Raw genomic sequence first — 27,199 nt, 5'->3', positions numbered from 1 at the left:
AAAAGACAAGCTCCATCGGTGTTCGAGAAGAGAACCGATAAATGAAGAAACACGTTTGGGAATTACATTGATGTAATTAATATTTATAATTTATATTAGAATTGTAAATAACAGGAAGTTATATTTAGGTATTTATCTCAAGGATGCTGTCTTAAAGTTCTGGCATGGTCTCACAAAATTGGACTTTCAACGGTGAGGAAAATTATTTACGAAACTTGCGCTGCAATTTGGAATGAATTACACACAGTTTATGTTGCTCAACCAAACCAATCCGAATGGAAAAACATTTCTGAAAGGTGGGGTTTACATTTTTAATAAATAATAAAAATTGGTTCTATAAATGAAATTTTTTTTTATTTGTAGATTTTATATAAAAACCAGAATGCCGCACTGCCTAGGTGCTATTGATGGCAAACATATTAACAAAGTTTGACCGAGACGTAGTGGTTCACTTTTTTATAATTACAAAAAAACATTCAGCATTCTTCTAATGGCAGCTTGTGACTCCACTATACATTTACTTTTGTTGATGTTGGGGCAGTAGGAAGTCAAAGCGATGGCGGAATTTTCGCCAAAAGTGCTTTTGGGAAAATGATAGTAAGAGGAAACATCGTATTGCCTCCTTTCGATCACCTTCCGGGTAATTAAATAATCTGAATTTTGGAAATAACTTAATTTTTTATGATTACAAATACTTTCCTTATTTAGGTACAAATAAAAACTTCTTAGTTCTTAGTATTTCTTTGTGGGATTCTACATCGAAAATGCGTTAGGTGTATTAGCGAATAGGTGGAGAATATTACATAGCAATATACATGCAGCACCAAAAAATATTGACAAAAAAGTGCAACAGATGTGCTACATAATTATCTCATGCTAGACAGGAGCTCGGAATATTTTACTGAAGAGTTGGTGGACCATTCGGAAAATGGTGCTTTCGTTCCTGGAATTTGGAGGCAAACAACTTCGCAAAGTCCAACTTTTCGAATTTCGCAAGCCAACCGTTCAACGACGGAGGCGTTTGCATCGAGAGACGAATTGGCGGAGTATTTATTTTATAATTAAGCCAGTATTTCTTGAAATTTTATTAATTTTTATTAAATTTCTTTTTTTTCAGTAAAATTCATATAAAATAACAACAAGCGTTCTTATTTCAAAAATAACAATTGCACTACAGTGTAACAAAAAACAATTCATAAGAAGAAAATTAAAAAAATAATACATAAAGATTATTTCAGTCAAATACATGTAATTTCTAGTTTCCTAATTCACTATACACTAAGGCTACTACTTTCGCTTCAATTTGTCGTATGCGTTGAGGGGTTAGGTTAGCCTCACTTATGTTCCTCGCCAAGCATTTAAATAACAGTGACGTTGCTTCCTCGTGTTCTGTTTGAACGGCTGCAAACTCTCACTGTATCCACGCACTCCTTCATCATGTCAGTGAACACATCGTTAACGTCATCCCTTTCTGCCTTCCTTTTTTTTTTGTTTTGGCGCATTTGGAGGAGTGTAATAACCTTCTGGAGGAGGACTTGTACTTGTACTTGTTGAAGTAGAACACTCTATTTCTTCCATAATTGCGTCAAAAGGCACATTGCCGATGGTTCTATTAAGTGGAAAAGATTGAATTATAAGAATACAAATATGACAAATGTAATATTTACTCTCGAGAATCAATGTAGCCGTCCAAAAAATTTAATGTTTTCATATATTTCCATGTTTTGCATGGAATCGGAGCACCACTGCCGGAAGTCAGTAGCTGCGCGCGTTTACGTTTTTTGTACGTGCCACGCAGTCCTTTCCATCTTTTCCTACAATTGTCTTCTGCAAATATTTATAATACTTTAGAATAAAGTTTATAATAAAACAGGCTTTTCTTTGACTCACCTGGCAAATTTATTATTTTTGCTACTTCTTCCCAAATTTGGGTTTTTTTAAACACAATTTTGTAATCCGGTGATGATAAATTGTATAGGCACTCATATAAAACACAAATTTTTTTAATAATGAGACAAACACGGATGACAGAACAAACTATTGTAGATAGCGAAATTCGTAGTTGCCAGAATGTTCGAGTGGCGATGTTTTGGTAACAATCTACTATATAAGGGCTGCCGGATTGTGTAGCAGGGACAGTTCTAATTAGAGTGTGCGGTGTAAAGAGCAATCAAGATATAAGTAAGAAGGTGTAATTTCGGATAATCAGTAGAAAAGCATTAAGTTGTTTGGATTAGAAATAAAGAAGTCAAGAAAACGAAGAGACTCAATGTTCAACAGATGTTATTTTGGCTGCCTTGCAAGCGTTTACCTCACAAATGGCGTCATCACAAATGTTGACGCAGTTGGATACGCGGCTGTCAACGCAGTTATAGGCGCATTTCGCAGCGTAAGATGCACGTATATCAGCACAAGTTTCCTTAAATTTGAAAGAGCAGGAAGCGTGTATACCAGCACAGGTGAAAAAGCAGGGTAAAATTAAAACTGAAACGAATGACAAGATAATTAGAGTGCTGCCGTGTAAAGAGCAATTAAGATGTAAGTAAAAAGTTGTAAAGTTGCTCGAATTAGAAAGATATAGATAAGTGTATAGCCATTAATTTGATACTTTTATTTAACAATACAGTGATCGAACTCAAGAGTGAGTTACAAAATAGACGATTTATCGGGAAATCTGTTACAATATGTTCAAGCAAAACGGAAATCCCTATTTACTTTGGTATTTAATGCTGCGAACACATGATTATTGATGGCAACATTGTTGCGTATATATTGTGACCTAATCATGTGTAAATAAAAGCAGCATTGAGGATTAACGAGTATTCTTTCTTGGTTTAATTTTCTTTTGTATATTCATACGCTTCAGGTAATTCCGTATTACTTCACTTCTTTCGTGACTATTAAACTGAATGGTACAGCAAAGTGAAAATTCAAAAAAATACAAATATAAAAAGAGAAATATACATTTAGGGTTTTATTTGAACGACTGACAGAAATAATAAAATTGTTTGTGTTCATATGTGTGTGACGCGTACATGAGTGTGTTGATGCGTTTTTTATATACTTGCGAAATATATGATTAATAAATACCTAAGTAATGTATTAAGGGACGAATATTTCCAGAATGAGAATACAGAAGATATATTTGTGGATTTCCAGAATGAGGAAATAGGAAGATGTATTTGCGGATATCCATACTGGAAGTATGGATGATGAATCTGATAAATCAAAATAATAAATGCAGTCGGGTGAAAGAATCATAACTGTAGTAAATTGTCAATTGATTCTGAATCCTTTAGTTCAGATTTAAATTAAATTAAATTAAAATTTAAAAATGATATCAGACGTAGTGAATCCTTAAAGATCTTATAAGTGTTTAAATAATGCATTTTAAATGTACATAATGAAAATAAGATCTGTAAATTAAATAAAGCCATTTATGGCCTTAAGCAAAGCATCACAATGTTGGTCCGAAGTACCTACAATATTGGAACAAACTAGAAAACAAATTGGTTTTGAAAACTTACAGGTATACCATTGCGTCTACATTCTAGACAAGCTCAAACAGCTGATACCTAAGGCTTCTACAGATAATTTTAAGGCCATGTGCAAGTTTAAATCATATTTTAGGAGTAAATTTAGAATGACTGATTTATTAGAAATTAAACAATTTATTAGAATAAAAATTTAAAGACGCGATAATATGTTATACATTAGTCAATCATCACATATTAAGAATATATTAAACAAATTCAATATGAGTGAGCGTAATTTTATTAGTACCCTACTTGAAAGTCAGTTGGATTTTGAGGCTTTAATTTTAAAAATAACATATGATGCTCCATTCCGAAACTTAATGGGTTGTTTCATGTATCGTTTGTTGTGCACACGCCCTGATTTGTGTACAGCAATAAGTATTCTATGTAGATACATAAACAACAACAATAAAGATTTATGACAAAGCCTTAAACGAGTTTTGAGATATCCGATTGGGCTGAAAGATTGATTGATTCCTGTTTAATTCGTTGTTGTTGTTCACAAAAACAGAGTTCAGTTACTGCTTCATATACAGAAGCAGAATATATGGCTCTATTTGAAGCAGTTAAGGAAGCTATGTGGTTGAACCCTTTATTGAGAGGAAGTAAGTTTAACATTAAGAAACATATTGATATTAAATATAATTTTACTCGTGATTGAATCTGAACAGTTATCAAGAAGTTAATAATCATTGGGAATATTTCCGCAAAATCTCTGCTTGCCGATGTGTTGACGAAACCTTTACCCGCAGCCAGAAATGGGACTTATAAATGGACCTGATGACCATTAATTTTGAGATTAATTACTACCATATACATTAATTATTTAAATACCATGCTATTGTACTTTGAATAATTATTTTTATACTCTCGCAACCTGTTGCTACAGAGTATATGAGTTTTGTTCACCTAACAGTTGTTTGTACCACCTAAAACTAATCGAGTTAGATATGGGTTATATATATATAAATGATCAGGATGAAGAGATGAGTTGAAATCCGGGTGACTGTCTGTCCGTCCGTCCGTCTGTCCGTCCGTGCAAGCTGTAACTTGATTAAAAATTGAGATATCTTTATGAAACTTGGTAGACATGTTTCTTGGTACCGTGAGACGGTTGGTATTGCAGATGGGCGTAATCGGACCACTGCCAAGCCCACAAAACGCCATTAATCAAAAACAAATAAATTGCCATAACTAAGCTTCGCAATAAGATATAAGACTGTTATTTGGTACACAGGATCACATTAGAGAGGGGCATCTGCAGTTAAAATAAATTGCCATAACTAAGCTCCGCAATAAGATGTAAGACTGTTATTTGGTACACAGGATCACATTAGAGAGGGGCATCTGCAGTTAAATGGGTCTGACTCTAGCAAGTGGCGAAGATTTGTTAATAATATACTATATAAGGGCTGTCGGATTGTGCAGCAGAAACAGTTCAAATTAACATAGATTGCTGCTTAGTAAAGATCTATAAGCAATACGTTGTAAACTCCAATAACGAGTAATAAGTGTTAAGTTGTTTAAATTAGAAATAAAGATAAGTGTATAGCCATTAAATTGGGACTTTTACCTTATCATGTGTAGGCAAAGGAAGCAGCGGAGACATAACGGAACTTCTTTCTTGATTTAATTTTTTTTTTAAGTGAAACTTCTTTGTGCTCGTTGACCTGTCATTTCAGTATTAAATGAAACGAAAAAGCGACAGGAAATGTTAATGTTATTGTTAAGGCAGAGAATGTTAATAAATAGAGAAGGCGCAAATGTAAGCTGCGCTAAAATGTAAATTATTAAAAGAGAACATCGTAAATTCGAAAATTAAATGACACCACGTCAAAAAGGAACTCTCCTCTTTATAATCGAACTTAAAAAATACACCACTCTAAAAGGGTGCCTAGCAAACTTTCACTACCTTATAAAGGAACGGCTAATATATGTATGTGCAGATGTTCTTTGGCATGCGTGTTAGGGAAAATTAGAATAACAAAAAGAAATAATAGGTTTTGAAGAACACTTCTATAATGAGGAAAAAATGAAGATTAAATAAAAATAAATTTAATAAAGATGGTTTATAAAAATTAAAAAAGGAATAAAACTACATCTGTGCTAAGATTTGAACTCAGAAAAATATTTGATGTGCATTTGCAAGAACGAGCTGTGCTATACAAGCAGCACCACAGTTTTGCCTTTTCTCCATTCGCATGCCCACATATATTTGCATATGTATACACATATGTATGTATGTTCCTCAATATGCCTTTTGTAAAAAAAATCTAACATTCGCGCAAGCGACAAAAAAAAAACGCAGACGCACCATCATCGACCAATAAGATTCGAGCAAGCTTGCGCTATATTTTCTACATATTTCATATTACAACGCCAACAAATTCATTCATAAGGAACGCATATGCTACAAAACGAAGTGCGATCGTTTATAGCTCTGCACTGCGCTCTGTTTTCTGTGCGCCTGGTCAACCAAATTTGGTTTTCATATGGAATTCCTACCACAAATGCACGATTATGAAATTTAAATAAAAATTAATAAACATTATTTCGAATGTCTTCAGTAGAATTTAAAAATCAGCAAAATTTCAATTTTACAACTGATCCTACCATTCCCCCTCGTATTTGTATATTGCCCACAAGCTGCTTCCTCACGACGATGCTAGAAATCAGAAATTGAAGAATTTGTGTTATGTTCTCTTCAGAAAAGAGAATCGGCAACATGACCTATTAGCGATTTAAAAATTTTATTAAAATTTATTTCATATTATGCAATATATATGACATTATTTTATAAAATTTATATACAATTGACATTCATATGAAATCTTTATTTACTTTTATATGTTCTAAGCACACTCCATATAGTACTTATATAAGTTTACTTATTATCATTCTTTCATAGTTTTTCGATTTAGCCCATTTTATCTAAATACGACGCTATGAAACGGCAGCCCAAGCGGTAGCCGTAGTATTTCAAAAGAGCATAAGCCAAATTTCAATAGCAAAGCACTGCAAAAAGGACAAACGTGACAACATAGCCGACCGACAGTGTTGCAAAATTTGTGGATTCAAACAAATTTTGTCAACACCGCAACGATGCGCAAAATTCGGTTATGTTTGCCGGCAAAGTTGTCTTTTGGTTTTTTTCAACGTTTTGTCAGAACTCATTTTTTTGCTCCGCCCCGTCTCCACGAAAACTCGCCGTAACTTCCATGGCCAGAGGCGTTTCAACGGAGCATTTATATCATATTATTTTATTGCTTAATTTGTAAAGAAAAATACTGATATCTTAGGGTTAATTTACAGAATATTATAATATTTACGTAAAAATATCAATACACATAAATTCATACTTATTTAAACGTTTTCAAAATAAACTCGATTATTAAAAATAGATCTGAAATAATTATGTGGTAGTGCACCCTCCCACTCCTCATTGCTTGCGATCGTTCAACTTGCTTCGTTCTAGCTGTTCTCGGAAAAAGCAAAAAGTGTGGACAAAAGTAATTTTATATAAATTCGCATCAATAAGGCAATATTCAATAAACCTAAACATATGACCATATTTTACTGAAATATTCTAATTATCTCAGTGAGTAAAATATGCTATTAATTCAGATACCTCGAATTGAGATCAGCTAAAATGTTAAATAATAAAATAAAAATTAAAATAATAAGATTTATGATTTGCAGGATTCGAGCGCAAGCGTTTGTATTCGTGATGGCTTAACCTGCCACCTACCTACTGTTTTATTGTTATCCTTTTTTTATTAGATAATGTTCATGCAACGCAGAAAAATATGTTGTAGAATTTATCTCTTAATTACTTATATTATTGTAAATTCTGAGGCTTTAACCAATATTCCTTCTATTTAATTTGAAGGATTATTTTAAATTACAAAAATTATGATTTTTTGTAAATCAGCAAGCGCATAATTCATGTAAGAACATTCTTATTGTATTTGAAGTTGTATTTGTCGATGTTCCCTCTTGTCAGAAAATGTTAATAAATAGAGAAAGCGCAAATGTTGAGAAGTACTAATTAATTTTTATAAACCTTTTTTATTAAATTTCTTTTAATTTAATTTTAATTTTTCCCTCATTATATAAATGTTTTTCTAAATTTATTATTTCTTTTTGTTACACTAATTTTCCCTAATACACATGCCAAAGAACATCTGCACATACATATATTAGCCGTTCTTTTATAAGGTGGTGTACATTTGCTAGGTACCTTCTTAGTGTGGTGTAGTTTTTTGAGTTCGCATATAAAGAGGGGAGGGTTCCTTTTTGACGTGGTTAATTTAATTTTCGAATTTCCGCATTTTCGATGTTCTCTTTTAATAATTTACATTTTAGCTCAACTAACATTTGCGCCTTCTCTATTTACGAACATTCTCTGCTGCCAGTGCAGCAGAATTAGGAGAAGATTTGCACAGTATTCGAATGATTTTAAGCGGTGATTTCAATGTCAATTTTGCTTTGGAAGTAGCTCAACAACTTGTACAATTTTTAGAAAATAAATTTAATTTTAAAATGAATAATAATTCCAAAGACAACCAGACCAGGCACGACAATAGATAAAATTTTCTCAAAATATATACACAAAATTCACAATCACGAGTTTTCAATTCATATTTTTCATACCACAAACCAATTGTATCTTTTCTTGAACGTGAAAGTATGGAAGTGAATGAAAATTTTTCTATCTCATAAAAGGCTAAGGTGAGTACTTTCATTTCAAGTGCCCATCATGATCCATGAAGTTTCACTTCAATCGCCTAGCTTTCCAGGCTGTTTTAATTCCGTATTCCGTCCTTCATATAATTCCGTACTACGTCACTACTTTAGTCACTGTTAAACTGAATGGTAGAGCAAAGTGAAAATTCAAAGAAATAAAAATATAAAAAGTGATATATTCATTTTTTATTTGAAGGACTTAGAACTATTTGTTTTAATATTTAACTTGTTTGTTAAAGGTTTATCTTTAGCTCCGCCAATGTAAATTTTTGATTGCTGCTTTATCTGCCTGTGTATTACAAAGCGGTTTTATTGTTTCGGCAATAGCGATAGGAATGATGATTCCCGACACTTTGGATTTTCAAAAGGATGGTATTGACCTTGTTTGAATAAGAAAAATTCGCTTGAATCCGAAAAATAATGTTGGCCTGATGACTGTATCTAAGTATACAAACAAAATTTATAAAATATATAAAATTATTAAGATAAGTAATTTTATTTGTATCGCCGTTGACGTTCCTGTTCGTTATAAAAATAAGAAGAGTGTATTTGTACGTCCTAAGCGGTCAAGTTATTGTAAGTGACTCTAATGGGCAAACGGCGGAGAGTCATTTACCACAAAAAAGTTACGAGAGTGTTATACCAGGAATTTAGATTGTATACGTAAAAACCTGGAGATGTGCTCACAATATTTCCAATTATGAATAAATGGCTACAACACTTACTAGAGATGTAGGACGTATTGTTTAAAATATGCATTTAATACAACAATTCATTGAATTTAACCCTCAAATAAAAAATATTAAGGACCTTTTTCTTAATTTATGGTTAAGCTCTTAACCAGAACTTTATCGGCAACATGTTGAAAAATGTTTTTCTCAATATCTGTTTGGCAACCATCTGTGTGATCTGGTAAACTTTATCGAAAGAAGTAGTCTTGGTTAGTTTTTAACCAGAACATGAAATGACAGATTTCAGCTGTAAAATCTAAAAAAAAAATTAAAATAAATTTTTGAACATTTTGTAAATACTTCTTTCAAACCGAACGCTGGTGCAACCACGGAAGAATTTCAAAATGAAAAGGAATACCGAACTGCGTAGCAGCGAGGTGTTATGGAAAATAATACGAAAGGCACTGCTTCCTCGTCTCCCCACGAATACGAAAACCGTTTGGGCGACAAAACGAGTCCTTGTCTGAACATGCACTTACATGCCTCATGATGTTTACAAAGTTTTGCGTGTTCACAGACAAGTTTTGTGAAATGTTTGCCCCAAGCATTCACGTAAGGTAATAGTGTGTTTACATTGGGACTCTTTTGTAACCCAAACCGGTTTTTTGTTGGCGAGGGGACGACGAGGAAAGACGAAGGGACCGTGCCACTCGCTTTCGGGGGACACGCTCTGCGTTCTTGTTCGTAACAGCTCGCTGCGACCCTTTTCAGCATTCCTTTTCACTTTCAATTTCTTTGCATGGTTGCAAGAGCGCTCGGTTTCAAATGAATTCGATCGCAAATTTGAGTTCTGTTATCTATTTTTGTATGTAATATGTAAATATATATGCATAGAATAATAGAAAATTAAGATACTCAAAAATATTAAATTTACATTTTTAATAACATAGATAATATAATAGACAAATACAAATGAAATATACAACACGCTCTAAGTGTTGCGCAGTCGAACCGCACAAATATTTTCGAAAATTTTATGTAAAGGAATGACAGAAAAACTCGGTTTAAGTTGCTGGACTCTTTTTGCTCTTGTGAATGCACAGAGCGACACCAAAAGAGAATTTGCCGAAAACGAGGGTCAAAGAGTCTGTGTGTAAAAGCCCACTTAAGCTACCAGCGGTTAAGGATAATATTAACCGGGTATTGAGCATATGTCCCAAAACATTATTATGGCCAATATATCGGCATTATAAAAATTTTAAATTATGAATAATTTAATGATAACTGGCTACTATTTTTTTATTTCATTGCCATTGTAGCTAGTTAACTTAAAATAAACTAACGTTCAATTTCTTTTGCTTATTGTTTAGTACAAATGAATTAAGAGTGCTTTGTCTGTAAATTGCAGAGAGTATGGCTACTGTATAAGGTCAACAGTACACCATTTGCAGGCTACAGAAACAAAAATTTCAACAGCTAAGATCTAAAGTTACAATATAATAAATTGTTACATTTTCATTTATTAAGAGAAAACAATAAAGTCTTTTTAATTTTGGAAAGTGAGTCAGATAAGTCAAATGTGCTGGAATGAGAATTAAAATCATGACATATACGGCGGAATGGCTCGTTTAGTTCAAAATTTGATCTACAGGATTTTAGCAGTAAAGGTCTAAACTGCCTCGAAAGGCGAACCGGGATATTAAATTTAATTTCAAACAGGAGAAAAGAACTGCAAACAGTTCCATTCAAAAGTTTCACTAAGAATGTTATGCCAAACATTTCCCTACGACTAGAAAGTGTAGGTAGATTAATAAGTTTTAAACGACTAGTGTATGGAGGTAGACTTACCCTAGCATCCCATCGGAAATGCGCTAAGGCGAAAATTAAAAATTGTTTTTGAACCGACTATAACTTGTCAGAATGGATTTGGTAGCTAGGGTTCCATACAACAGAGCCATATTCCAATATAGATCTAACCAAAGTTGTATAAAGTGTTTTAGTAATATACGGATCTCTAAATTCTTTAGACCAACGTTTGACAAAACTGAGAAGAGCTTTTGCTTTCAAGACCATGGTATCAATATGAAGACTGAAATTAAGCTTAGGGTCCATATTAACTCCCAAATCAACATAGTTTAAAACTTGCTCTAGAATATAGTGTTTTATTACATAAGAAGAGGGGTGCACAGATCTACGGGAAAAGCACATCGTCTTACATTTATTGAGATTCAATGGCAAATCATTTCTATCACACCATGCAACCAAATTGTTTAAGTCTGTTTGCAACAGACACCTTTCCTCAGTTGAAGTGTATGATTTAAAAAGCTTTACATCGTCAGCGTATAATAAAATTTTTGAGAATTCTATTACTGAGGAGATATCGTTAATAAACAACAAGAACAGAATCGGGCCAAGATGACTACCTTGCGGAACACCAGAAGAAACATTAATTGTATCTGAAGGTGTATCCTCAAATATCACTCGTTGTGTTCTATTATAAAGATAGGAAGATACCCATTGAAGGAATCTTGGCTGAAAGCCCAGCAGATCAAGTTTATGTATGAGAATGGAGATATTTACTTTATCGAAAGATTTGCTAAAGTCTGTGTATATAACATCCGTATGCTTATGTTCCCTAAAACCCAATGATACATGGTTTACAAATTCAAGTAAGTTTGTTATAGTCGAGTTCCCTTTACGAAATACATGCTGAGATAAGGAAATTATCGGAGAAATCGAAAAGGTTATATGGTCAGTGATGATAGCTTCAAAAAGTTTAGGTATAACTGATAGTTTTGCGATACCTCTATAGTTTTCAATGTTGGATCTAAATTCACTTTTATGCAAAGGAATTAAAAATGACTGTTTCCATATTGAAGGAAATATACCGTGTTTAAGAGAGGAATTAAATATCCATGTCAAAGGCAAGTAAATATATTTGGCACTATTTTTGAGGAAGCATGAGGTTATCATGTCTGGGCCATAACTAAAAGATGGTTTTAACTTATTTAAATTAAAACAGACGTCTTCTTCAGAAATAAGTGGAGCGTTAATTAAAGTATTCGAACACAGCACTTGCTGATAAGAAAAAGTTTTGGAAGAATTATTACAGTAGTTTGACTTGAAAAATTCTGCAAACATATTGGATATAATATCATTGTCACTTGAAATGATAGATTTGTATTTCATTGCTGACGGAAATTTGGAAATCCTGCGTTTGGAGTTGACGAAATCATAAAACGATTTTGGATTACTTACAATATTCTTTTTTACTTTATTTAAGTAATTATTATAACATTTTTTGTTTAGGTCAAAATATTGTCGACGGAATAGAGAATATTTAGAATAGTCGACAAGTGAACCGGTTTTTTTAAAATGTTTAAAGGCTCGAGTTTTTATGTTTTTCAATTTGTATAACTCTATCGAAAACCACGGACTTATACTTTTTCTTTTGTTATATTAACAATTACTATTGGAACATACTTTTCAAATCATTTTATAATAATGTTCTTAAAATGAGAGACACTCAATTCAATGTCACCATTATAATTAGGCCATGTTATTGTAGAAAGTTCTGTATTTAACTTTTTAAAATTAGCTTTTGCAAAGTTAAACCGAGTACAGAAGCAGGAAGTTTGATGATTATTATCCCGTACATTGCCTGAGATTTCGACAGATATATCCAAAGCAGGATGATATGAGTCCTCTGGTAAAACAAGAGGACTATAGGGTATCAACGTATAATAAATCTAAGCATTTACCAAATTTATTCGGAATCAAATTAATTTGGTTCAGACCCAACTCGGACATTTTTTCGAAAAACTCATTAAAACATGACCGATTGCAAATCGGCACGATGTAGTGATCAAAAGGTTTCCACGAAGCACACGGTAAATTGAAATCACCTAATACAATTATTGAATCTGCATTATTTGCCATCGAGGTAGCACTATTTATTAAAAAAGCATGCTGCATGTATACAGATAAGTCCTAATGGGGTGGTATATAAGATAGGGTTAAATAAATAAAGCAACTATTAACGTAGACTCTAATACATTTAAATTTAAATGAGTCGGTCCCTGAAACAAAAATATTTTCAGATGGATAGAGGAATGCACGGCAAATAGAACACCTCCACCGATTCTGTTCAGTCGATCACATCTAAAAATTTAAAATCTCATTATCAAAAATGTGAGGTTTTAACCAAGTTTCTGTAAATCCAATTGTATGGAAATTAAAATTGGAACTGTTCAAATACAAGTCGGTTAATTTTGTATTAAGACCTCTAACATTTTGATAATAAATGCTTAGCGAATTTCTACCAATCAGTTTTTTATATCGGTGGTTGCTTTTGGTAATTTAACAATGTTTTCCTCAGTTTGACTTCTAAGTTTAGGTTTAAATTCGCGTACAAAAGCCCCCGGTGGCCAGAATGAACTATCTAAGATCTATGAGCATATTTTTCAAATAATGGAAAATTCCATTGAAAATTTAAAAATTCAAAAACCTGCCGAAGATTCTTCAGCAGTAAACAGCACAAGTTGACAGTCTTCTTGATCAATCAACTGCAAATTGAGAAAGTGCAGCAAGCATCAAACAGTTTTTGGATACCACAAAGGTGTGCATTTATACATTAATTTAAATTTACACGACGAACAAGCTATCATAGCTCGGATAGCTGTTCGAAAATTAGACAAAGAAAGTCTACGTTTATACGAGCCGAACGTAACAAAAACAAGGATATACAAACTTTAGATGATGTTTTCCATTTTCTGGAACATCAGTATCAAGCTCTAAAAGCCATAAGAGACAAGAAAACTGCTACATACTTGTAGATGGAACAACCAAAAGCAGCCACAACGAACACCTACATTTTTTACGGCTTCACAAAAAACTTGCGTATTCTGCAAAGTTTAAGGCATGGAATACGATGACCATGCTATACTTGCCTTGATCATGTATATGAAGGCAAGTATAATAATAAGAAAAAAAGTAATAAGTGTGAAAGAAATCATCATAATTTACTGCATTATAATAAATTCCAGAAAGGCCAAAGAATAAGTGAAGAAAATATCGCAAACAAATCCTCCACAATGGTGACGAAAAACTCGGAAACGGCAATATTTCTAGCAACAGCTCAAATAAGAGTGAAGGCAGCAAATGAAGAATACGTGACATTCCGAGGTCTAATTCCGAAGAAACAACTCAAATACTTTATTTACCAAAGTGAAGAGAAGTAACTGAATTCCAAGGTTATGCAAATTTAAAATAAATATTGATATAAAGCCGTTTATATGGGATATAGAACAATAGAGAAACTTTACCTTAGCTGACTCAACTTCAATAAGTCAGATCGAATCAACGTCGTTATTAGAGGCAATATAGAAGAAGAATGAGCTACTAGGTTAAGCCATGAAACCGGGCTGGATATTGTTGGAAATTTTACAACAACCGAGAAAAAACAACAAAAGTTTAACGGAGGTTACTACAGCATCGGAGAAAATAGAAGACACCACAACCCCAATGTATACAGAAGATGAATACCTAAAAATATTTGATAAAACAACAGTGAAAGAAAAAAATAGAAGTAAAGACAGATTCTTAAAAATAAGGGTAAAAGAGAATAAATTATTTGCTTCCACTACGATATGGCAACGTTGGAACAGAGGACAATTCAGCCGATGTAGCATCCAGAGGGGTATTCGCGAACAAAATGGTAGGCCACGATCTACGGTGGAAAGGTCCCAAATGATTACAAGAAGGCGAACATCAATGCCAAACACAGAACAGTTTTAAAATCGATGTATTGTTTGTCACATTATCAAAAGAATCACAAATCTTGGATAAGATAATATTAAAATATTCTAATTTAACAAAATTAATAAGGGTAGCAGCTTATATTTTACGATTTTCAAAAACAAAAAGAAGACAAGAATATCCTGCATACTTAGTAAAGTCAGAAATTAAAGAAGCTGAAAAGATGATAATAAGATATCAGCAAATATTACAATTTAGAGAGGAAATTTAGAGTTTAGAACTCAAAAAAGTAATTTGGTATAAGAATAACATTGCAAGCTTGAATACAATTTTGGATAGTAATGGAATTCTTCATATGATCAAAAGCACCCAATAAGAAGAAGTAAGTCACATTTGTCATCATTAATAATTGGAAATGTTTCAAAAGGAAGAAGAAAAAAACATTTAAGGGCTATATAGCTGTATTTGTATTTATGGCAATAAGTGCTATTCAAACGAAACATTTTAAGCTGCTATAAAAAGATTTTTTGGAAGAAGAGGTAAAAGTCATACTCAGATAATGGAACAAAGATTTCAAAAAAGCAATCAAGAAAAACTCAACAGTAGCTGTCATATTAGAAACAGACAAAATTCAATGGTATTTTCGGCCGTTGGCAGCTCCTCTCTTCGAAAAATGTGGCAAGCAGGAGTCAAGGCAGTTAAGCTAAAGTAAATTGACATTTGAGATTTGAGAGATGATTACTTTGCTATCACAAATTGAAGCTATGCTGAATTCACTACCTTTATGTGCCATGGGTAGTGAAAGCGATATCTATTTTAACACCTGGTCTTTTTTAATAGGATGTCCAATAATAGATTGTCCTGAAGCAATTGATTATACATAAATTCGCTCGTTAGATAGGTTGAAATTAATACAAAAAATTAAAAGAGACTTTTGGAAACGGTGGATATGGTGTAATGCTGCAACAACGAATGAAATGGAAAACCAAATCCAATCTAGCAGAGGGTCAAATAGTAATTATTAAAGATGAAGAGAGTGGCCATTATCTAAAATTATTAAAGCTCATCCTGGAAGTAATGGAAATATTAGAGTTGTAACTTCAAATCTACAAAATGGGACTTAAACAACCCGTTCACAAATTGTGTTCACTGGAGACAACAAAACAGCAGTAAACCAGAAGAGCTAAATCAGTAGCCATAAGAGCATCATGTCCAATCGGACATTTAAAAGGATAACTATCTCCTTCTTGGGTAAAAGACATTGAAGATATTCTAGAACTACAAATAAAGCATTTTGATTCAACATTATTTATGAAAGATATAGTAAATCTTAAAAAAGAAATAGAACTTCTCAAAAAATAATATATAAAACTGAATGTATCAATTTTCGTCACGTAAGTAGTCACGTTTCGCTTACTTTAGTTTTCGTAATAGGACTAATCTTTACTTAATCGTTTATTATTTATTATATAAGATCGAAATGTAAAACAATAACTGTGACTGTTACATTTGAACATCCAGTCAGAAATAATTAAAAAATAATAATAAATAATTCTTACTAATAAAACATAATAGGCTAGTTATACTAAAACAACACAACTTTGGCGCCTGGCTGAATGTTCATAAAAATATTGTATCTATAATTTAAAATTATATATAGAAACTTATATTTTTGAGATATGTACACTAGTACACAAACATACCATACATATGTAAACAATAAATTAAATACAGTCCACTAAATGTGAAGTGCAATGAGAAGCAAAAGATTTGTAATATGAGATTTTAACTTTTCTTTTCTCCTAATGAGAAACACAAAAAAAAAAAATTTGTCTGGTGCGTTTACAAAAAGTGTAACAATTCGCTAATGTTGCATTTTCGTTAGCGGAAATGCACTTGAAAATAAAGTTATTAAAGTTCTTTGGAATTAATGCACTTGGGCAAATAAGTAATAAAATTATTTGGAATTAACGATACATTTTTGTTAACAACAATTCTTTGTAAAGTACAATTTATAAATATATTTTATAATTCTTTGCAAAAATACAATTAATAATATTCTTAATGAGTTAAAAGAGCGTGTGTATGTGTGTATGGTCAAAGTAACGTTAAGGGAATAGTGAAAGACACTATAACACCCCCACCGTTAGATTGAGGCTCCGACGAAATTATATTATTTTTGCCGGGTTGTTTATAGTGGTTTCGTTTTTTAATTGTACGTTCGGAATATATGTTTTTGTATTCCTGAAGAGTATATAAAAATAATTAAGATACATATTGATATAATTAGTGAGGTATCTATGCTAAAACTAAGTATTTTCGAGTTCTTACTTGTATATAGTACTTGTTTGAATGTTCTTTCGTATTCTACTTGTTTTAGATATAAAGATTCAATTTTTATGTCTGCAAGCGTTGTATTACTGTTGTCTTTGATTTTCGTTATGAGATTAGGTAGGATAAATTTGTCTTGTATTTTAAGTTTAACATTTGTAAAAGTTTTGTTTAACGTGTTTATTTCACAATTTTCAAATTTTATCAAGTAATTTCCCGAAATTTTTAGTTTAGCCTTACTGCAATTGTGCGATATGTTACTATTGAATTGTTTGAGAACTAATATGCCTGGAATTATTTCCACTATTTCCTGTCTATTAAATATTTGCATTTTGCAGTCGGTTTCTTCAAAATTTAATATATTATTCAAGCAATTATCGTTGATTTTTATTAGGTTCTTTTTCAAATTTTCCTTAATGTACGTACTATAAATGTTGTTTTCTAAATCTATGAGGACATCAGAATGATTAAGTTGTATGGATTTATTATTCTTGTCAGGTTTTGGTACGAATGTCATCATGGATAGTGAGTCTTGTAAAAATTGTGGTATAAGGAGGATAATGATGATGTTACCGTCATGAAGTGCTATGGATACCTTAATGTTGGTATAACTGTCAAAGTCTGAGATTAGGTTAAGTTCGGTTTGAGTAAGAATATCTGTGGGGATAATTCCCAGTTTCCCGGAGAAAATAATTTGTCCGATGTCATCTACATGTTGGCGTAGGAGTGAGATGTCGTTATTGATCTGATATATGTGTTCTATAAATGTTATCTCGTCTTCTATGGTTGCAATTTTATTTCCTATAATATTTTTGAATTTAGTTAAATAATCTCCAATTGTCTTTTGTTGGTAATTTATGTGACTGGTAATATTTTGGATTTGGGAGTTCATGATATAATATTATTAATATAAGTTAAATTTTCCATCTTGTATGTTAAGTTTTCGTCGTTTGTGTGTAGTAATTTAAGAGTTTTACTTATTTGTTCTTCGTCGTCGCTGTCCATTGTACCTGCAATCATTTTCAGGCCTTTACCCATAATGTTTAGTAAAGCCCGTTTTCTTCGAGAATGTGGGTTAAGGTTTTCTATCTTTGCTCTTAATAGCATAAAGTTTTTGTTTACTGTATGCGTTAATCTTTTTGATTCCGTACTTGATGTCTTAAGGATGTCCATGTTGGTCTTGATTATTTCCAAAGTACGTTCGTATTCTGTTGTGTTTACTATGTGTAGTATTTTGATGTAGTGTTCAATGATTTTGGTCTCCCCTGTTTTTATCGGTATATAGCCGTTATTGTATGATAGGTCCTGTGCATCAATGGTTTGGGCCCTGACGGTTGGAACAATTGTTATCATTATCATAATCTATTTAATCATCTAAAATAAAAAATATTCATTTACTTGTTGCCCTGATTATGGGATTATTCTTATCTTGGTATTTCTTAGTAGGTCTAACGTGAGTCTTGTAATATTTATGTCCAGTTCCTATCGTCTGTATGTGGTCATCGTCTATTTTTTCCACATTAATTTTCCTATATTTCCTGTGGTTTTTCCCACCTCTTATCTCCTTAACATAATTTAGTCCTCCTTCCAATTCAAAATCCTTCCTGTTCTCGTTTAACTTCTGAATATATTTTTTCTTTTTTACGTTAATAAGATCACGAATTTCCGTATATCTATCTTCATGTACCTTGCCATTTACAAAATCAATTGGCCTAATGCCGGTCGTCCCATGTATTGTGTTATTATAGAAACCTATTATTCTCATTATTTTATCTTCCATATTTTCATCCATGTTTTCCTTATCATGTCTTAGTAAGCGTATGTGTTCATTGATTGTGTTGTGTAATCTTTCAATATCGGCATTGGACGTATGGTTACTATTTGATGTATAGTGAATATCTACGTTCTCCTTTTTTAAAAATTCTTGCATCGGTATAGCCTTAAAGCCTAACTCATTGTCTACGATAATTTTATCCATTCTCCCGTAGGTATTGATTATCAGCAATAGTTTCGATTTGAATTCTGTCCAGTTTCTACTGTTTATCTGGAATGCTAAAGCGAATTTTGAGAATTTGTCGATTGCTGTCATAAAGAGTTTCTTATTTAAGGTATAAAATACTATATCTATGTGTAATACTTCGAGAGGTTTATGTGGGGTTTCCGTAATTTTGTAAGGGATCTTTGGAGGTTTCCTGTCGTATTTTTCTATATTACATATTTCGCAATTATTTATAAATTGAGTTATCCTTTGTTTCAATTTAGGATTGTAAATTCGCGTAATTAATTCCTTATATACCGCTTGAATTCCTCTATGATTTTTGTTAAGGTGTTCGTTTTTAATAATTTCCGTTAACTGATTTTCATCCTCTATGTCTTCCGTCATGAGTGTAGACCTAAGTACTTTAAAATTTGTGTTATTTGAAAATAGTTCGTCATAAGCATTTTTAAACATTGTATAAAATTCTTCTTCGATATAAATAGCGTTCAGCTGTGTTGGGTTAAAATGATTCTTTAGTATTGTAATTGCTGTTTCTCTGTCCATCTCCTTCAAATAAATTATTCTTCTTTTATTTTTAAAAACAGATTTATTTTTTATTTTTAAAGATCCGGAGGTTGTTTTCAATACAACTACTTGGTGTTTAAACATATTAATTGGTGAAGTAGTACTTTTTATCGTTACACTGTCGCATTCCAGTGTATTAATGCTGGGTTCAGTTTCAATCCTTGATAAAGCGTCGGCATTACTATTCTTTGTTCCTTTCTTGTACCTAATTTCGTAATCGTATTCAGATAATCTTAATCTCCACCTAACAAGTTTTGAATTGGGTTCCTTTATAGAAAAGAGCCATGTTATTGGCTTGTGATCCGTTTCTATGGTAAATTTACGACCAAAGAGGTAGGGCCTAAAATATTTTGTAGCCCAGATGATGGCCAACAATTCTTTCTCTATTGTACTATAATTTATTTCGTGTGTATTAAGGGTGCGGCTTGCATAGCATATTGGGTGATTATCTTGCGAAAGCACTGCTCCCAAAGCGAAATTACTCGCGTCCGTTGTCAATATGAATGTTTTAGAAAAGTCTGGATATGCTAATATTGGATCATGTGTTAGTAGGGTCTTGAGAGTGTGGAAACTTTTTTCATACTCTGGGTCATTTATGTTTATCTTTGAATCTTTCTTTAAGTATTTAGTCATTGGTTTAGCGATAGATGAATAATCTTTTATGAATTTCCTATAGTAGCCTGTGAGTCTTAAGAATTGCTTGATCTGTTTTGCCGTTTTTGGTATGGGAAAGTTAACAACGCATTCTATCTTTTAAGGATTGGGCTTGACTCTCTCCGTTGTGATTATATGTGCAAGGAACTCTGTTTCCTTTTTTAAAAATTCCGACTTATCCAGTTGGATTTTTAGGTTTGCTTCCTGTAATCTTGCAAATATAAGTCTGAGTGAGTTCATATGTTCCTGTAGGGATGTTGAAAATATGATTATGTCGTCCAGGTATACTAGGCAGATTTTGTTGATATAGTCCTGGAGTAAATTGTTCATCAATCTCTGAAACGTTGCAGGGGCTGTTTTTAGCCCAAAAGGCATTGCAGAAATTCGTAGTGTCCTCCTTCGACACTAAATGCGGTTTTGTGGATGTCTTCATCCTCTATCTCGATTTGGTGGAAACCCTTCGCTAGATCGAGTGTAGTGAAATACTGGCTTCTTCCCAGTTTTTCGAGAATCTCATCTATGTTCGGGATGGGGAACTTGTCATCGATCGTTACTTCGTTCAGCTTACGATAGTCGATCACAAGTCTCCATTTTGGTTTTCCGCTGGCATCGGCCTTCTTCGGCACGATCCAAATTGGGGCTGAATAGGGAGAATTGCTATTCCTGATTATTTTATTTTTCAACACCTCTTGGATTTGATCTATAAATTCCTTTTTGTGTACGTACGGGTATCTATATGACTTGGAAAATATGGGTATATTGTTTGTAGTTCTAATTCTATGCTTCTTCTATTTATTAATTGTAATAGTTGTGATTTTTCCTCAGGGCTTAAGTGTCCTATTCTAATTTGATCATTCAATGGTTTAAATTCTTTGTTCTCAATTATGCTAAAATTTTCATGATCTACCTTTTGCGTAGTCACCTGGTTAGTTTCGGATAGCAAGTTCATTTCTACTTCTCCATTTTCCACATTCAAAATTCCTTCTCTTACAATCTTTCCGTCCTTTTCTTCCTTATAATAAACTAGGTCAGAGTTATCTGGTGCTATTATCCTTTTCTTATATAAGTTTCCGTCTTCGAAGTGCATAGGGAGTGTCTTGTTACCGGTGGTTATTTCCTTTTTTCCATAATTGATGCAGGCATTTAATGGTCTCAATATATCATTACCTATCAGACCGTCAAAAAATTTATGAAATCTTATTATATAGAATTCCAGTGTTTTATCCTTTTCAGTGTCGCTAAATTCTTTGAACATAGGTACTATGGCTTTTTCGTGAACGTAAATTTGATGTTGAAGAGTTTTGATTAGAAGTGGACTGGTTGAATGAATTCTTTTGGGATCGCAGATCCCCGGATTTAAAATTGAATTTGTTGCGCCTGTGTCAATATAAGTCATATAAACCCTATCCTTGTCCTTATTATTATAAATGGTAATTTATTTTTGAGGCTAGTTCCTGAAAATTTTCAGCGACTTCTATTTTTCCCATGTCCATAGGTTCTGATTGGTTTCTAGAATTTGGTCCTTGGAATGATGGATTTTGGTTGGGGTTTTGTGGGTTTACTTGTTGGTATGGGCGGTGTTGTTGGAAAGGTTGTTGATATGGTCGGTGTTGTTGGGATGGTTGTTGGTATAGTCGGTGTTGTTGGGATGGTTGTTGGTAAAGTCGGTGTTGTTGGTATGGTTGGTGTTGTTGGAAGTCTCTTCCATTATTTTGGGGCATTGGTTGGGAATTTTGTCTGTTGAATGATTGTTGGGGGTTCCTGTGTTGTGTTATATTCCTACTATCTCTCCTATTGTATTGTGTACTATTTCTGTAGTTATTATTCCTATTACCCGAATGAGTTTTAAACTCCGGGCCGTTACCGTTATTATTCCCTACATGAGCGTATCCGGCCTGGAATAGTATGTCCATAGCCTGTTCCAAATCTCCTGGGTTTCTGCAGAATAGGATAGACTTCATTGGTTCAGGGATCTTGTTTTTAAAGATGTTAAGGGCAGTGCGCTTGTTGTTTATCGCGCTCTCTCTAGTCGCTTCGGTTTACCCTAAAATAATCACTAGTTTGTTATTTAATCTGTGTAATTTGGTTTTCATATCGTTATAGAAATCTAGGGTATTTGTTCTAAAGGTCACGCTGCGTAATTCGTCGAAGAGTTCTTCACAGGAACGTCTATCTCCAAAATTATTCTGTAGTATGGTTTTAATCTCTGCTCATGAAGTCGCGTGGCAGTTTATTTCTATCGCCTGTCTCGCCCTTCCTTTGAGTTTTGACTTTATTATGTCCAAAAAAAGTAGTTGGGACATTTCGTCGTATGTTTGTAGGTGTGAGTTTACTCGGTCAATGAGTGTGGTGAATGTCTGTAGGTCTCCTGAGTCGCCATATAATTCAGGTAAATTGTTTAAGTATTTCAGAGGGTTTATAGTTAATCTGTTCATTAAGTTTTCAGCCTGTACTGCCATTTTTAAGAAAAAAAAATATAGGAAAAGGAAAAAGAAATTGTCTCTTACACACGAATGCGGGTTTCTCTTTTATTTTTATGCCTTAAATAGTTTTTCTTTGCTTTAGTTTTTATCAATGTTATATTATGTAGGAGTTCTTGCAAATTTTTGATTTCTTGTTCTTCTGACGTATACAGTAGTTTTCTTTTAATTTCTAATTTTATGCTTATCTTTTGAGTTACATACATTTAATAATAATATTAATGGATATAAAATAATATAAATAGTATAATATAGTTAATCAAATTCTTACTTTCTGATACTATTGTTGAAAATATATATATTTCTGTCTGCTTGAGTCTGTGCTTCTACCGTTGGATTTAAAGTTGATTGGGATGAAAAAGTTGTCACTATGTTGAGTTTAAAGTTGATGAGGATAAAGAGTTGTCACTATGTTGAGTTTAAAGTTGATTAGGAAAAAGTTGTCACTATGTTGAGTTTAAAGTTGATTAGGATAAAAAGTTGTCACTTTCTTCCGTTGTGTTGTTTTTTCTCTTTTTTTATATTTTGTATGTGTCCTTTAAAATTTTAAAGGATCCACAATCTTATGAAGTCTAAGAGTTTTGCACTTTAATTTTTTAAAGGATCTGTTCTTCAATCTTATGAAATTCAAATGTCACAAAAAATTGTATATGTCCTTTAATCTTTTAAAGGATCTGTTCTCCAATCTTCAAATGTCACAAAAAATATGTCCTTTAATTTTTTAAAGGATGTGTTCTTCAATCTTATGAAGTTCGAATGTCACAAAAATTTTGTACGTCCCTTAATCTTTTAAAGGATCTGTTCTTTAATCTTATGAAGTTCAAATGTCACAAAAAATTGTATATGTCCTTTAATTTTTTAAAGGATGTGTTCTTCAATCTTATGAAGTTCGAATGTCACAAAAATTTTGTACGTCCCTTAATCTTTTAAAGGATCTGTTCTTCAATCTTATGAAGTTCAAATGTCACAAAAAATTGTATATGTCCTTTAATTTTTTAAAGGATGTGTTCTTCAATCTTATGAAGTTCGAATGTCACAAAAATTTTGTACGTCCTTTAATCTTTTAAAGGATCTGTTCTGTTGCTTCGTTTACCCGTTACGGATATTAAAATATCCAATATCCTTTCTCATGTAACTCGAATTTAAATGATTTACACACAAGAATACACGGGTATCCTACCGACTCCGCCACTTTTCTTTTCTCCTAATGAGAAACACAAAAAAAAATAAAACGATTAGGTTTAAGGTTCGATCAATAACTGCCGCTTATTCTTTATTTCCATTTTCTTATATACTATTATTTTGTTGATAAAGATAAATGTTTGTACAATAATTCTTAAGAAATTTGTCTGGTGCGTTTACAAAAAGTGTAACAATCCGCTAATGTTGCATTTTCGTTAGCGGAAATGCACTTGAAAATAAAGTTATTAAAGTTCTTTGGAATTAATGCACTTGGGCAAATAAGTAATAAAATTATTTGGAATTAACGATACATTTTTGTTAACAGTTGCATTTTCGTTAGCAGAAATGCACTTGGACAACAATTCTTTGTAAAGTACAATTTATAAATATACTTTATAGTTCTTTGCGAAAATACAATTAATAATATTCTTAATGAGTTAAATAGCGTGTGTATGTGTGTATGGTCAAAGTAACGTTAAAGGAATAGTGAAAGACACTATAACAATTTTACTCATAAAAATGTATCATAAATAATATACAAGGCTTGCGTACACTAAATACTAATGCACCTAAGAAATTGTAAAATACCCATGCATTGGTATCTGAAGTATGCAATGACAATAGAATACATATCTACACATATATATGTACACGATACACACATATATACGTAGTTAAGAAATTAAATTCAAATTAAAACTCACATTATAAAAAACTATTGAAATAAGGTTTTGTACATATGTACATATTAATTTCCTATATTTTTACACACAATTCTATATATAACACTATATCATTTTCCTTACACACAATATCTTTTCGATTAATTTACCGTATGGTTAATTGAAACGTGATCGGACAAAAAAATGATAGCATACGAAAGCACATGTAAATTTCCTCGGATAATTGAACCCGGTTAATTGATTTTCCTGCTTAGTTGGTTCGAAATTTTGACATTAGCGCATGTACATATTTCTCAGCATTTGTGATAAACACTGGGTGGTGGTGGTTTACTAAGCAATTGAAAACATATGTTTACTGATGAAGGAAACCTATGATAAAGCGTAATTAATTTGTTTAACAATAATTTGTTAATTTGTATTTGACAAGAACTTTGGAAATTAATTTTATTTTATTGTTAATTTTTGTAGACTATGACCGCAAAACGATACGTAACTCTTATAATTAAGGATAAGCTTAAATTTTTTCTGAAGCCAAATGCAAGCCCAAGTCTGAGCTGTGCAAAAAGTATGGGTGCTCTCTCACCACATTGAATAGAATTTGCCAAATGAGCTCGACATAAAGACAAAATCCGCCCAGTACAAATTGTCAAGCATGCATGAACGGTATGAAATCTGCAGATTCGAATGCGGAACTAGATTTTTTAAATGCTGTTGCTTAAAAACATTATTCTGTTGCAAATAATGCAGCTTGTCACAAAAAGGTCCAGAATTAAAGAATTAAAAATTCAGTTTTTACCGGCAAATACCACAGCAACTATCGAGTGCTTAGATCAGAGTATTATTCAATACATCAAATAAAATGCGATAGGTATCTAAAACTGATCAATAACCACAAACACCGATTTATAATGGATGGTGAGTTTAATGTGAAAAAAGGGCAGAGAGTTATTAAAAGCTCTTCAACTGACTGGGTGCAGTATAATGTCTACTGGGATACAAACTTACTGGCCAACAGATCCACTTGGAATACCAGATCTTATTGATTTATTCATTACCAAACATATCTCTTCAAATTATACGCGCATAGAAAATGTTTGGATATTGTGTTGGACCATTCACCGATATATTTAACACTACACGAAAAAGTTGTTAAGGAACCGCCTTTTACATTAACAAATAAAAACACTGACTAGGAATACTTTAAGCAAATGCTGTCTGATGATGATGACTTCAAAATAAGCTAAAAATTTTAAACTTGACAAACACAATATGTAGTCTGGAGTAGTACCCCAGTTTAAAGAAACTTACAACCAATCAAATAAACACGTATAACAAAGAAATTAAAGAAATGGGAGCGGAAAAACGCCGACTAAGCCGAAAGTGACAACAAACAAGATCTCCATCTGACAAAAGTCTTAACAAAATATGTAGAAAATTTACCAGTAAGATAAAGGCATTTAAAAATATAATGAATTAATGGTGTTATTGCTCTGGTATACATGAGAACATATTTTCAAGCAATTTTTAAATATATAACTTACACACTGAACGACATATTCGCCATAAAACCTGTTAGAAAAATTGAAATAGATATATGTAGCATATAGGAGTTAAGGAAAGATTGATCCGATTTTATTTTTGCCAATACCACATACCATTAACATACGACGAACAAACAAAATGCTCCCTGGGTTTAATTAAGGCACCTCACATACTATCACCAATCTATATGGAGTAAAGTCCATTGTATAAATCTACAAGTAACAAATCCTAAGATTTTCACTAATACACATGCAAAAATATCCCACTTGGTACGGGTTGCCTCGAAAATTCTACTACTAAAATCACACTTGGTACGGGTTGCCAACCAATATTCTGCTACTTAAGTCACACTTTGTACGGGTTGCCAAACAATATTCTACTACTAAAACGTCCAAATGACAGAAATCTGCTATAGTGTGTTGCCGTGTTATGTTCTAAAATTTATAACTTTAAGAATGTTTTTATTCCATATTCAAATATTTTTTGGTTGTTTTAGTTCCTAAAGATTAAATTTACATATTATTATTTAAATTAATATTTATTGTATTGAAATATTATTAAATGTTTCCAATTTTATCAAATATATTATTGTGTAACGGTTTGTAAATTCTATGAATTTCGTGCAACTGTGTGATGTCAAAAATCATTTCAACGGACATTTTTTTAAGCATAAGAAGCTTTTAAATAAATTAAGTTTCACTCATAATAAATTAAGTTTTCAATTAAGTTTTTAAATATTGCAGTTTAGTGTTTTTAGTTATTCAAGGAGACAGCCGGAGTAAGTATAACAACATTAATATATTAGATTTGTTAATATTTGTGTAATGATTTTAAGGATGCCTAGAAGAAAGTGTGTTGCTGGTTGCGATTTGGAGGTACCGCTGTATCCCTTCCCATCAGAAGGGGAAGTTGTGAAAATTGTAATTCCGATACTATAAAATGTCTATTCATTAGAATTAGAACATATTTCTTAAAAAATGCTTTTAACAAAAAAGTGAAACAAAGTGATTTTAAAAACATTAAGTTCTTGTGTGTTACACATAAATAATCACGT

At 32.3% G+C, this 27,199-nt stretch overlaps 3 long non-coding RNA genes across 6 annotated transcripts; 2 read left to right on the top strand and 1 right to left on the bottom strand.

The window, feature by feature from the left end:
• Positions 1-1,454: 1,454 nt before the first annotated feature.
• Positions 1,455-26,614, bottom strand: LOC118682906 (uncharacterized). Of its 4 annotated transcripts, none has more exons than XR_011395336.1 (5): positions 26,145-26,614; positions 2,312-2,484; positions 1,891-2,141; positions 1,668-1,827; positions 1,455-1,609 (listed from the first exon to the last, which is right to left on the bottom strand). It is a non-coding gene; the product is annotated as an uncharacterized lncRNA (long non-coding RNA). The 4 variants fall into 4 exon arrangements; XR_011395334.1 differs by having other exon boundaries at positions 1,891-2,484; positions 26,145-26,172; positions 26,259-26,614; XR_011395333.1 differs by having other exon boundaries at positions 1,891-2,484.
• Positions 2,658-5,096, top strand: LOC138856219 (uncharacterized). Its single transcript, XR_011395338.1, has 2 exons — positions 2,658-4,141; positions 4,208-5,096. It is a non-coding gene; the product is annotated as an uncharacterized lncRNA (long non-coding RNA).
• LOC118681217 (uncharacterized) lies at positions 23,344-26,383 on the top strand. Its single transcript, XR_004976901.2, has 2 exons — positions 23,344-24,984; positions 25,072-26,383. It is a non-coding gene; the product is annotated as an uncharacterized lncRNA (long non-coding RNA).
• Positions 26,615-27,199: the final 585 nt, after the last annotated feature.

This window comes from Bactrocera oleae, chromosome 3 (genome assembly GCF_042242935.1).
Source record: "Bactrocera oleae isolate idBacOlea1 chromosome 3, idBacOlea1, whole genome shotgun sequence".
Taxonomy (NCBI): Eukaryota; Metazoa; Arthropoda; class Insecta; order Diptera; family Tephritidae; genus Bactrocera; species Bactrocera oleae.
This window is presented reverse-complemented; position numbering and strand designations above follow the sequence as displayed.